We start from the raw sequence: 13,758 nt of genomic DNA, 5'->3' as shown, positions 1-13,758 counted from the left end.
CCGCGACCTAAGCCCCGCGCTGGCAGAGGCCCAGCGCCTTGGCCGGGCACAAAGTCAGCCCCGCATCCCGACGCACCCGCGGAGCGGGCACGGCTCTCGGGCAGCTCAGGCTGGGGTGGGGGCGGACGGTCGGAGTTGGCAGCGCTCGCCGCGCCCGTTTCGGTTGCCCTTCACCCATCTCAGTCCCCCGCTCGGCACCTCCGCCACCTGTTGACTCTTCCTCCCAGCTCACATTCTCTTTCTCCTACTTTTGCATCTTGGGGTCCCGGGGACAAGGTCCTTCACCGTCCGCCGCGCACCCCGGAACTCGAGGGCCCGGCGCCTCGGTGGGGTCTAGCCCAGCTCATCCTACAGACCAGCGGAGCCGGGCTCCCCGAGGGAGGAGGGGCCTCGCCAGCGTGGCCCGGGCGCCGGCGGGAACCTCCCCCCCGTCCCGCAGCCTGGCGCCCAACCCCCGCCTGGACTTCTGCCCTTCCTGCTGCGCGGGGCTGGATGCGCGCCAGTGCCCAGCCGCACGCCGGGTCCCAACGCGGCGCTGTACCCGCCCATCCGGTGACCTTGGCGGTCCCTCCACCTCTCCGCCTCAGTTTCCCCGCCGGCGCAGTGGCTGCGGGGCGCGAGAGGAGAGCAGTCCGGGCCGGCCCCGCCCCCGCCCCGTGGGCAGCCAATCGGGCCCCGCTGCCCGGGGGGTGTGTCCCACCCGGGGCCGCGGCTGGGGGCCCGGGGGCGGTTCGGAGGTCCGGCGCGGGGCGGAACCAGGGTCGGAGTGGGGGCCCCGAGGCGGGGCTTCCGGGCCGGCCACCCGCGCGAGCCTTGCGCGCTGCCCCGCCGAGCGCGGAGGCCGAGGGGCGGCGCGTGCCGCGGGGGCGCGGCTGGCACGGCGCGGGAGGCGGCGCCGGGCTTGGGCAGGGGACGCGGCGGGGGCGGCCGCTAGCGCCCGGCCCGGTGCCGCCTCCCTCGGCGCTCGCCCGGCGCACACGGCCTCAGGTGCCCGGGGCTGGGCGGGAGCGCGCGGGAGTCGGCGGGCCCGGGCGCCCCCTCCCTGGGGCCCGCGGCGGCGGCGGCCGGGGGCGGGGCCGGGGCCGGCGGCGCATGCGCGGGGCGCGGGGGCTCGGGCTGAGGGCGCTCGCGGCGGCTGCGGCGTGGGAGCCCCCGGCCCAGGTGGCCGCCCCCTGCTCCGCCCCCGCCGAGCGCCCCGGCGTCCGCGGCTGTCGCCGGGGCTGCGCGGAGGTCGCGGCCGGGACCTCGGCGACTCTGGTCGTCTGGCCGTTTCTCGGGAGGGAAGGCCCACCAGGCGGGGCGTCCGGCGCGGTCGAGTTTGGGCGTCACCGACGGGACAACTTTTTCCGAAATCCCCGGGGGTCCCCGAGGCTAAGCAGCCCCGGGCCCCGACAGACCGACCCTCTGAGCTGCGCTCCCCGCGGCTGCGGGCGGTGCGACGGGAGACGCTCCCTGGCGGGTTAGTTCGCAGCCACGGGGCGCCTCTGACGAGCGGCCCCGCTTTGCGCCCGTGCCGCGCGGGCCGGGCCGGGCCGGGCCGGGCCAGGGCAGCTCCGTGCCCCGCGCGACGCCCTCCCGAGCCCTGAGCTCCGCGGGTCTGGCGCGGGGCGCCCGTGCCCGGGTCCGTCCCGGGCCCCGGCAGCGCGGCCCCAGGGGCGCAGGGTGGGGCTGGGGTCCGGGGGGGGTCGGTTCTGCCCGGACTTCCAGGGGAAACTGCACGACCGTGTTTCCTCGCCTTTTTGAGTTTGAAGGAAGGACGGCGTGCCCCAAATGTCAAGGTTCTTTCTAAGAACAGCCCACGGTTGTATAATGCCTTGGGTTTCGCGGGGCGCTCTGGGACCTCCGGGGCTGCGCGCCCAGTAAGCTCCAGCCCCCCTCCCCAAGCCAGAGGGCCCCCTCGGATCCCGGGGCTGCTGGGGAAGGAGAGGCGGGGGAAACGGTGGGGGCGGCGCTCAGGGTTTCCCTGGGAGCGACCGTGCCACTCCATCGCCTCTGAAGAAGTGGGGTCACAGTGACTTTCCTCTTCCAAGGTGGTGGAGAGTTGGGGAGAATCCAGAGGACATATCGTAATCATTTCCTCCTTTACCTCCTGCTGCCAAGGCCGCAGTTAAAGGCCCTGCCTCCTCTGCGAGGGAACAGTTTGTGGCAAGACAAGCTCAGAACCAAGCCGCTGTCATTACAGGTAAATAGGAGGTTTGATTTTTTTACGTTTCCAGACGGAAATAGTTGAGTGTTCACTTCTGTTGCCCTACGGACTAGCCGTTTGAGGGTTAATTATTACTTTGTGTTGCAACGTTGGATATATTTTTAGTGCTTTGAAAGTAAGATAAATGAGGATAGATTTGCCTTTTCAGTTCTGAAAACTTTTTTGTGTCGGTTTCACCAGGAACTTAATTTCTTTATGGCAGGCTGGTTCCATGTAATTTAAAGCTAGATAATATAACTGAAAAATGTTATTACTTAACAGACTAAGCTGAAGTCACAGACAGCTAAAGAGCAGCATTAGCTGTTTTTATTCCAGTTTGAGTAACAAGCTGGACCTGCCATCAACCAGGACAGGGTTACCTGGAAAAGTGGCCATGGTACAGATTTCGTGATCACTATCTTAAGAGGGGCCAGAAAGTGAGCCTGACAAAATTCTATAATTTGCTGTGAAGCCAAAGCAAATTAATTGACGGGAAAAATGTTTTTCTAACATATTAGAGCCATTCCATAATCATAAAATAGTTCTTTTTACTAGCTCATGTTTGTCAAACTCGTAAACAGAGTTTTAAATACTATATGTGTGTGAGAGAGGATAAGAGGAGAGAAAAAACAGGTTTCTTCTATATAAACTCTTTGGTGATCTGCTTTTATGAAGTATTAGGTTATGAAAAATCTTCCCATGTGAATAAATTTGTGTTTTATCATTCTCAATGTCTAGATAACATTCCATCGTGTTTATTAGATACAGTATTTAGCCAATCCATATATGTGGACGTATAAATATATATATTTTTAAAATTCATTCATTCCGTTAATATTTATGGAGTAGCTTTGGGGCTGTAGTGCTCACTTTTGCGCACGGCAGCGTGGATCCGTTCCTGTGGGGTGCAGAGGGGGAAACTGTTTTTGCCATGACGTGTTGCCGTTCGCCCTTTTTCCGGCATAATGTGTACGAGCATTTATGTTTTTATAATAGTCTTTAAGTCATCTTTTAGGAAAATTTAATTAAAACGTTTCTTTGCTTTGTGTCAACAAATTTTAAATGCTCCGAACCCTCTTCTCCCTTTCCCTCTCACGGCCTCTGCGCGTGAGGCTGTGTTCTTAATGGCGAATGGGACGGGGTCTCAGCTGGCAAGTGGCTGCCGTCTTTGTGTCGGACACTCATACCAGTTTGTGGCATTGCAGTTGGAGGTTGCGGCCTTGTGTGGTTTCTGCTTTTTTGGAATTTGAGGGCCTCTGTTTTTATGTTTTCGGTGGCTTGGTATAGAGTCGGCCCTTTAAGTGTTTCATAGGCATTTCAAGTAAAGGCAGTTTCTGTCAATAGGATAGACATTTACCACATCTGTTATTTCTGCATTTTTAATTACATAGAACAAGCTAACTCACCTCTAAGGCCATGTGGTCAAGGAAAATTAGGCAAAGAATTGTAATTTCCAACTTGCCGTTAAAATAGTTTTAAGGTAAGAACCAAACAGTTTGCCTTAGATGTCTTAATGGACTGTAATTTAAAAATTTTGTTTCTCCTCGCAAGTATTTCTGTCGCTTACAGGCAGTGAGATTCTTATGGAACGAAGCCCATGCATGCAAATTTTCTGGCCTGTTCTGTGGGAAACAGACATAATATAGTTCCATTTGCCTGTTATCTGAGGTGTGTTCACCCTTTGCTTCTGGATATCACTTAGCATCATGTAGTAGCGATTTTGTGGTGTCTAGAAGAGTTTATGCACTTGAAAATGTGAATTTATTCCTTGCTTGGTCAGACCCAGTGTAGTTATTTCTGTGGCTGAGCTGCGCGTGTTTCAAGGTCAGCATATGGTACAAGAGAAGGTGTTTGAGAATTTCGATGTGCATCAGGGGAGCAGCTCGATGTGGTGGGAAGGCAGAGACCAGACTCCCGTCCCTTAGCTGCCCCTTGCCAGGCCTGGGGGTCTTTACCACCTCTGCAAACTGCTCTTCTCACCGGAAGACCGAGTTCTTCCCCGTCCCACCTCCCCGAAGGGTTGGGAGGCCCAAAAGTCCTGTCTCACATGAAGAAGATTCTGTGCAAAATATGCAGACCCGTAGGCAGCGCGGGAGGCATCGTCTAGAGAAAGGCGCCTCACCGCACACGGCCTGCGCCTCTCACTCGGCCACGTCCGACACCTGCGCTGCTTTTGCTCTGACCATTTTATGATTTTTCAGAGGCTTTCAGAAAGGAACGCACCTTCCCCCAGACACACGATGTTTTTTTTTCATTTTTGAATAGGTAAACAGGAATTCTACACCAGTAAGAACAGAACTGTCACAAGTGGTCCGTGCTTTCTCTGAGCGTGGCCGTGCCCTCAGGTTTGGGTGGCGACACGTGTCACATTAGTCCGTTCTCCGGCATCTGTGGTCCGTCCAGGCCATGTGCAGGATTGCGCCTCCCCCTCGGAGAGTCTGCAGGCACAGGCCGTGAGGGGTCTTCCCGGACTGGCGCACGACCTCATTGAGTCCATCCTAGGTACAGCCCCACATCACAGTCCCTTGTCAGCCCAACTGTCCCCGCTGGGTCAAACTCGGTGAGACGAGCCGGGCGCGTCTGACTCACCTCTGCCCATCTGGTCCTATACGCCAAGTGGGTACTTGTAAATTTTCGACGAACAAATAAACGACGGACAGAATTTAATTTAACAAGCGTTTATTGATGGGCCTCTGTTTTCTACAGTTCTCAAATGTGGGTGGCGGCGGGCGGGTGGGGGGCTAGAGGTACAGACAGCGGGCCTACCCACTGCAAGAGGAGGCCCCCTTGGCATTTTGCACGTTTCCTCCGTTGGAGGTCCTACATGCCACGCCGCAGTCCCCACTGTATCCTTGTCACAGAGGTGACGGTTACAGTTGAAACGATTCTGTTCATAATTATCATTAGGCTCGGGGTATGTTGTTCATTAAATAGACTTTTTATGAGATGGCCTGGGAACCTAATGAAAGAAAGCGCTCTCTCTTTCTGCAAGATCATGGATTAGAATGCCAGACAACCAACTCAGTGGGACAGGGGCGTGTCTTAACCTTCGCGGTGAGAAGCGCTGATGTTTAATGGGATGGGGGTCCCGCTGACGTTCTGTGGGAATGAGGCGGGAGCGAGAACTTAGGACACGTCGATTAAATATCTGTCTTCCAGTCACTCATCTGACTGCTTTTATTTTGCTCTGTTTTAAGGGATTTGCAAATAAAGAAGAATGGTGTTTTCTGTTCTAATCGGCGGTCTTTACACAAGAGTCCGTGAGCAAAGCTTTGCGTAGTAAGAGTCAGGCCGGCAAATGCAGAATGAGCACTTGTCTCTACAGTGATGAAGCTTCCTGTGAATGATTCAAAATTATAGCATAGTTAAGTAAACAGTATCTCGAGGTTCCCCTTCCCTCCCCCCTTATTTTTAAGAGTGAGTTAGGCCCCAAGTTTTCTTACCGCCATTTGTAACTGAATAAGTGTGTGGTTATGTGATAACCACGCCAAAGGTGACAAGTTGCCAAGTTCTAGTGAAAGAGACTGGGTTATTTAGAGGTTGACGTGTGGGTATGTCCCGTTCTAAAACACTCTCAGATGTCCGTCGTCAGCCTTACATGAGTATCGAAATGCATATTTAGAGTTGAGCAATACGACTTGTAACATTTGGAATTGCAGAATCAAATGACAGTCCAATCTTGATTATGTGAAAGAGGTTTTCTTCTATTACCTCTATGTTAAATGGGGTGGTTTTTTTTTTTTTAGCAGAAGAATTTTTTAGAAGCATTTTCAGGCAGCTTCCTTTTTGGACAAGTCGACATTTTTTAGGTTGCCGGTGTATTTCCCTCTACCTAGGATTAAGAGTGAATTTAATAAATTCTAGACTGTAATCTCATTTTAGCTCATTTTATAGGACAGCTTGATAACTGGGTTAGCGTCTTATTAACTGTCCACTCACTTTCTATTTCTGTTTTTCTGTCTGGGAATGGGATTCATATGAATGATGTTTAACAGGGAAATTGTACAGAGGAATTTGAAATCTGTTTTAAATAGAATCATCCCGCGGTGTGCAGGAGTTATTTACAATAGAAACAAGTGACATCCTCGGATTTCAGGGTTGTGAGGGGAGGGTTTTGCTCCCCTCAGGTCTGCTTAGGGGGCCTCTGGTCCCTTGTCCCTGCAGCCTTCTCTTGCCGGTCCACAGCGGGCAGGCCAGGGTGCAGAGAAGTTCAGAAAGCGACTTTCGTGTGCTCTGTCCTTAGGAAAAACCCGCTCACGGAGAGCGTTTTCCAGAAGAGAAGGTATTCTGTTGCTGTGGTTCTGAAATCATAAAAATAAACCTACTCCGGTGCCTTCAGTGAGGAGTCCTGAATGAGACAACAGATTTCTTTTTTTTAAGTTCAGTCCTGCAGAGATACCGACAGTGGGCGCTTGGGGGTGGGTGAGAGCCTGGCGGGGGACTGTCACAGGTCTCGCGTGCATTTGAAGCTGTGTTCCGTGAGAGGGAAGACCAGCGCAAACAGGTTAAAAGAACTTGTATGACAGGTGATAAGAGAATGTGGGAGTAGAAACATTGGTGCCAAGAATGGAAAAAGAAAGTTCTAGAACTGGGAAGAAGGCAGAGCAAAGGTGCGCGTACTCACCCAGTGGGGGCAGGAGTTCTGAAAGAGACCGAGGGCCCACCGGTGCTGGGTGAGGGGTTCCCCACCCACTGCTGGAGCAGCCGAACACCCGGGATTGTCACCGCCAGCCAGGTGACAGAAAGTGCAGATCCGGCGCTGGTGTGTTGATCGGAAAGAGGAGGGTTGCAGTTCCTGGCTGAGGGCGACGGTGGGTGGTGACAGGAGGGAGGCTTAGGGAGAAAGAGTGGTAATTCTCTCACAGTCCCTGGTTTTGTGTGTCTATGTAAATCGTAAAGAATATTAGTAGGATATCACTATCAGAAGAGAAAAACAGGTATTTTTCTTGCACTCTGGAAACTAATAATTATCGACATTTTTTCCTGCTCTGTTCTCTTTACTTAGATGAAGCTAGCAAAGTTAGCTTTTAGGGTCTAGGTCAGAAGTCTAAGTGAAAGTGAATATTTAACCACATCCAAGGACAGCCGATAACCTTTAATATGAACAAGACTTAAGAGAAAGAAGAATCTAGAAGGGAAAAAGAAGCAGATACATCCATGGCCGATTCATGGGCTGACAGAGCAGCACGATACGTAGGAAGCGCTTTTTTCCTATTTGGAACGAATGAATTAAATGTGGGCTTTCCGAGTAGACAAACCATTTCTAAAAGGTATTTCGAAAGATACGTGCCCAGTTATGATGTCTGAGAATGAAACCTCTGAGAGACGAGAGCAAGCCGTTAGACTTAGATCTCAGAGAAGGAGCTCGTTTCAATGCATGAAGAGACAGAATTCCGACGCGAGGCACAAACACGCATCTGTCCACCTGTTAATTCCAGCAGCTGCCGTTATCGTGCTTCTAACACGCAGTTAAGTTGCCGGGGACCCCTTCGGATGTGTGTGTGCCTTCCTCAGAGCCCTCCTGGCTTTTCCTCTCCCTGTGCCAGTATCTGATCTCTGCGGTTACCTGGATGCGACCAGCCTTGCCACCTCCCTAAAGGCCCCTGCACTTGGTCACCGTTGTCACGACCTCAGGCCCTATATCCACCGGCCTTCCTGACCCTCTCAGAGACTCAAACTGAGAATATCCAGCGTTTTCTCTCCCCTGACCCTGGGCTTCCTTGCTGCCCAGTAAATGGCCTCCCTCTGGGGCAGTAGAGACAGGGCAGGGTCCTACTCCGCTGCTTAGCAGCTCAGCCTGCGCCTCAGTTTCCACATCTGCAAGCGGGGTGAATACTAATGCGTTCCATGGGTGCTTGTACCTGGCACGTAGTCAGAACTCTGTAGGTGTTTCTTTTCTTATTGTCACCTCCTAGTCTTAACAGTGACTCAGGGCCCGCCATTCTCTCTCCGCTGCCCATTTCCAGTCCCTCTCCTGCAGCTTCCCCTGGCCCTCAGGCCCACCTCGCCCATTCCCCTCTACCCTTGAGATCTCAGCCTAAAATGACTTTTCTTAGGGAACCTCCCCGAACTGCCTGCCCAGGTGAATCTCTGATGTAACACTTAAAACCCTCGGTGCCCTTCCTCCAAAGTGCACGTGTTATGATGTGTTCATTTGCGTGGTGGCTGGATGAAAGTCCCTCTCCCCATGAGTCTCCGACCCCCGGAGGTCAGAGGTCAGAAGCCATAGCTGCCTCGTTCACCATTGTCCCTGAGCGTGCTGCCCGTAGGTGCCACAGGTCCGGCTTTGTGAGCCTGCAGCTCCCCTCGGTCCGCCCTCCGTCTGAGATTCTTTCAAGGCTTAATCAAATGCCACCTCCGTCATGAAGCCTTCCTTGATCTTCCCCCAAACTAGATACAGGAATCTTGTCCCTCAGATAACCCCCTGGCTGTTTGAAGCTCTCTGGTTAGACATGCTCCGCCTGTACTGCGGCAGTTGTCCGTTCAGTGCTTCAGTCATTTCTTCCTGAGCGCATTCATTGATTCAGCACACCTTTACCGAGCCAGGCGTGTCCTGGGTGCTGGAGAAAGCACGTAGAGAGCACTGCATTACGTGAGGTGTGGCTTCTAGGCTCAGGACAGGTGGCGGGGCAGGCGCCAGCGTAGGGGTCAGGTCGGCAGAGGGCAGGTGGGTTTACCTGTTCTTCCTGTAGCACCATGTGGCCAGAGGAGCGAGCAGCATCTTAACAGCGATCTGAACATGTGGCTCAGTTAATAATTGTCTTTAAATTCAGAATTTCCCTTCACTAAAAGAACTAAGTTAGGAGCGAAGAAAGCGAATAAAAATTATGCAAGAAATTTCAGAACCCAATTTAGTTCTCCTGATTATTGTCTTAAGGTTATTAAGTGCTCAGGTGAAATCTCTTTGACCCGCTTTGGTCAGCAGAATTAAATCATAGGTGAACGTGATCTCATCGTACATCTAATGACCTGTATTCAGGAAGCAGTGTGCACATAGTTACCGCATCTGCCTCCTCTGTCCGGATGGTTCCAGCGGTAAAAGCCAGTCGGCCCTCTGAGCAGTGAGTCTGTCTTAATCATATAAGCATGATAATTGCTCCCTGAAAGGCAAGCTCGAAGGGACAGGAGCTGGCTCATGTCCCCTTAGCTTGACACCATTTGGTTCGACACAGGAGAATGAGGCAAATTCTTCCCTGGACAAAGGCAAGCTCCTTTCCTGGGATAATAAACAAAGAGTGGCATCAAGGCCTTCGAGGACGGACAAGCTTCTTGCTTTGTGGCCGGAGAGGTGGGAGGGAGGCAGCTGCATCCCGCCAGGGGCATCGTGAGCCAGAGCCTGGGCCACCCGCCTCCGTGGGTGTGAGGATGCGTTGGGCCACCTCTTGGCACTAGACTCGCTTCTTTACATTAGGCTCCTTAAAAACCAGGCAGCAGGGATGGTTCAGAATTGTTTTTTTAAGTCAAGTTTATCGAGGGGTAATTTACATAGAGTAAAATTCATGCTTTTTAGATGTACAAGTCTGTGAGTTTTGAAAACTATCTGTGGCCCGTCTTCTTGCCAGTTGTCAGCTGGAGCTGCCACATCCCTTTGCTCGTGGCCCCTTGGTTGTCAAAACCAGCAGCGAGGGCCGAGTCCTTCTCGCGCTCTGCATCTCTCTGACCTCCCTCTGCTTCAGGTCAGCCAGAGAAAGTTCTTACATTTAGGGCTCAAGCTATTTCATCAGGCCTCCTGGCTAATCCGGGCGTCTGCATCAGCCTCCCAGGGCAGCTGTAATGACACGCCATAAACTGGGGCCTTTAATCGATAGAAATGTGTTCTTTCGCAGTTCAGGGGTGTGAGGTCTGAGGTCAAGGTGTCGGCAGTGCTGTGCTCTGAGACCCTGGGTAGCTCCCTGGCTTGCTTCCTCTTAACTCCTGCTGGTGGCCGTCACCCCTGGCATGCTTCGGCTCATAGAAGCGTCTCGCCAGCCTCTGCCTCTGGCATCATGTAGCGTTCTCCACGTGTGTGTCCAGATTTCCCCTTTTTATGTGGATACCGGTCGTATTGGATTAAGGGCTCACCCTACTCCAGTATGGCCTCATCTGATGAACTGATTATATCTCCAAAGACCTGATTTCAAAAACGTTCTATCCGAAGTGCTAGAGGGAAGAACGTGGGCATATCTTCCTCGGGGGCCCAAATCAACCCGTAGCGGTGCCTCAGTTGCACCGGAAGCGCCCCTTTGCTGTCAAGGTCACGTATGGAGGGCTCCAGGAGTGGACGTGGACCATTATTTGGCCCCACCCATGGTCCCTCTCCTGGAACTCTCAGCTGCCTGGCAATTAACACCTGCTCAAGGAGGTGTGGGTCACTGCAACCACAGTATGTCCTGTTTGTACTTTACTGTGAGTGACCTGTCAAGGCAGATCTGTGTCATCAGAGATGAAGTTGTGACCGGAGTTGCCCGGTGCACTGGGCAGCTAACATCAGACTGGTACCCTGAACTTTGCACAGGCAGTGAGAGTTTTAGGGGAGCAACGTGTATGAAACAGCCCAGCGAGCGCAGAGCCTGACAGTGCTTTCCTTCCGCTCCACTGGGCAGTGCCGAAGGGCAAGCAGCAGAGGAGGCTAGGGTGCAGGGCGGGCATGGGGCCCCGTGGGACTCTCCCAGCCCCAGGTCTCCACTTAGAAGAAGGAAGGCTGCCATAAGTGCTCGTTCCCCCCAGGGGGCCTTCTCCGACCCCCTTATATAACGGCAGCCCCTCCCCAGCCTGTCTCCATCTCACATAGTACGCGCTTTCGTCTCCCTTCCTAGGATAGCAGCTCCATGGGTGTAGGGGCATTTGTCCGTTTTTTGGACTCTTGGACCCAAAGTGACTGCAGCATGGCCGGCGTCGGAGGGGCCTAATAATAACACTAGCCCCCCAACAACAGATTGCATATTCTGAAGGTAGATATCGCAGCAGAGTAGACACAACTGATGAGAGACGAAGGATAGCGTGAATCAGAAGATAACATTCAAAATGATGCACAGAGAGAAAATAGAATGGAAAGCAAACATAGAGCACACAGTGAAGAATTCTACCGTCCATGCGGTTGAAATTCTAGGAGGATAAGAGAGAGAAAAAGAGGCAGAAACAATACTCGAAGAGATAGCGGCCAGTTTTTCCAACACTGGTGAAAGACATGAAGTCACAAATTCAAGAATTCTAAAGAACTATCATAATTAAAAACAAAAATCTATACTAAGACACACTATAGTAAAACTTACGAAAAAACAAAGCAGCGATAATCTTTAAACAAAACAAAATAAAAACAGCAACAAAAAAGCCATCACTTTCAAAGGATCGACAAAGTCGGAGGTAACTTTTCAACTGAAAACAATGGAAGACAGAAGACGGCTTCAGTGTGCTGAAAGTTGGGTTTCTTTCACGAATGCGAGGTTAGTTTAACATTTACAAAGTAAGGAAGCATCAAAATATAGGAAAAGCTTAGGAAGAAAATGCTCGAGACCTGTACAGTGAAATCAATGAAACATCGCCGAGGGAAAACGTAAAAGACCCAAATAAATGACAACTTATCCTTTGCTCTTGAATCAGAAGACTCGGTATTGTTAAGATGACAGTTCTTCCCCAAATGGTTTACAGATTCAAAGCAATCAGAATCGCATGTGAGCATGCCTATTTGTAGCATCTGACAAGCTGATTCTAAAATGATACGGAAAAAGCGAAGGCCCTGGAGTAGCTAAAACAACTTTGAAAAAACACAGTCGGAGGGCTTAGACGCCCTGCTTCCAAAATTGGTACAGAGCTACAGTAATCAAGAGTACGGTACTGGTATGAAAACAGACGAATAGATGAATAGGACAGCAAGCTTAGAAATAGACCCACCGTATATGGTCAATGGATTGTCAAGAAAGTGACAAGTCATTTAAGTGGGAAAAGATACTCTTTCCAACATATAGTGCTGGAATAATTTTCTAGCTGTGTGCAAAACAATGAACCTCCACCCTCATCTCACACCATATTAAAAAAAGTGATAAAAGAACTCGAAATGGGTCATAGACCTAATTGTAAGAGTTAAACCTATAAAACTTCCAGAAGAAGACACAGAAGAAATCTTAGAGATTTGGGGCTTGGCAACAATTTCTTATATGGGATTCAAAAAGCATGAACTATACAAGAAAATAAATTAGACTTCATCCGAACTTTGAATGTTTGCTCCTTGAAAGACACTTAACAAATGAAAAGGCAAGTCACTGCCTTGGAGAAAGTATTTGCAAAACCTGTCTGACAAAGGACTTGTATCTGGAATATAAAAAGAACTCATAATTCAATAATGAGAAGAAAACCCATTAAGAACTAAAGCAAAGATGGGCAAAAGACTTGAATTAACTCTTCAGCAAAGGACATTGGATGGCGAGTAAGCACGTGAAAAGATGTTCGACACCATTACTCATTAGGAAAATGCAAATTGACAGTGGTAGATGTCACCATTACTAGAGAGAGAACATCGTACACCAACTAGAATGGCTAAGATTAAAAAGACTGACCAAGGGTAAGGAGCAGCAGGCACGCTTGTGCACTGATGACAGAAACGTAAAGCGGCACAGCCACTTTGGAAAACATTTTGGCAAATAACATCACCGACGTTGTGATCCCAAGTATCGTACACCCGAAAAAAGCCAAACCGAAAAGGCAGTTGTATGACTCCAGCTCTGTCACATCCTGGAAAAGGCAGAACTATGGAGGCAGTAAAAGGATCCATGGTTGTCAGTGGTTAGAGGGGCAGGGACGAACAGGCGGAGCGTGGAGGAGCTTTAGGGCAGTGAAACTACTCTGTGTGATACTGTCCTAGCAATGCATGTCATTGCACACTTGTCCAAACGCCCAGACTGTACAACACCAAGAGTGAACACTAAACTGTGGACTGTGGTTAGTAATGTGTTGACGCTGGCTCATCGGTGGTAATAGTCCTCCCCCACTAACGTATGCTGTCACTAATGGGGAGACAAGGGAGTCGGGAAAGCACGTAGGAACTCCTTGTACTCAGACATGTGCTCAGCGTTTTCGGTAAACCTAAAACTAGTAGTCTAGTCATTAAAAATTTTTTAAATGTATACATTGTAGAGCTCAGAATAAATCTATAGAAAGGTATGCACGACTTCTCGTCAGAAAACTGATTAAACGATTGAGAGAAATTAAATGCAGCCAGATAAATAGGTGGCTATACCATGTTCATGGAAGAGACAAATCATCATCGGAAGGGTATCAGTTCTCTTTGGAAAGGCTTAGCGTGCCACACGAGGGACACCGGCATGCAATGTCGGGACGTTTCAGTGAATGGTGTGGACTCTCAGAACCGAATTCACAATATCAAAGTCCCTAAAGCCCCCAAAGACACTGTCTCCCAGAGTGTCTTAGGATGCGCTTCTGGAACTTTATAGTAAAAACTTCCATTGCTTTCTTAAACAGATGTTTTCCGTCCCCTTAGCATTCTTGCCATTTAAGCCACACTCATCCTCGTTTCTTTAGGAAAGCCTTCACCCTTTAAACACTGGTGATACCCTCTACAGAGGCTCCTGTCATCGGTC

The 13,758-nt window shown here is 50.9% G+C and overlaps 1 protein-coding gene across 6 annotated transcripts in view; it reads left to right on the top strand.

Annotated features, from left to right (window-relative positions):
• Positions 1-968: 968 nt before the first annotated feature.
• The window catches only part of PPARA (peroxisome proliferator activated receptor alpha), a 52,468-nt gene continuing 39,678 nt past the window's right edge, over positions 969-13,758 (top strand). For 2 of the 6 annotated variants that reach the window (XM_039863183.1, XM_039863187.1), the window contains exons 1-2: positions 1,133-1,459; positions 2,101-2,182. The gene's annotated coding sequence lies outside the window, so the exon portion shown is untranslated. Of the gene's footprint in view, positions 988-1,132; positions 1,460-2,030; positions 2,183-13,758 lie in introns of those variants that run through there. The other 4 variants (XM_039863185.1, XM_039863181.1, XM_039863182.1 and 1 more) reach the window with 3 other exon arrangements.

The sequence above is a fragment of the Pteropus medius genome, unplaced genomic scaffold, assembly GCF_902729225.1.
Source record: "Pteropus medius unplaced genomic scaffold, Ma_sr-lr_union100, whole genome shotgun sequence".
NCBI lineage: Eukaryota > Metazoa > Chordata > Mammalia > Chiroptera > Pteropodidae > Pteropus > Pteropus medius.
Note: the sequence above shows the minus strand (reverse complement) of the source record. Positions and strands in the feature narration are given on the sequence as shown.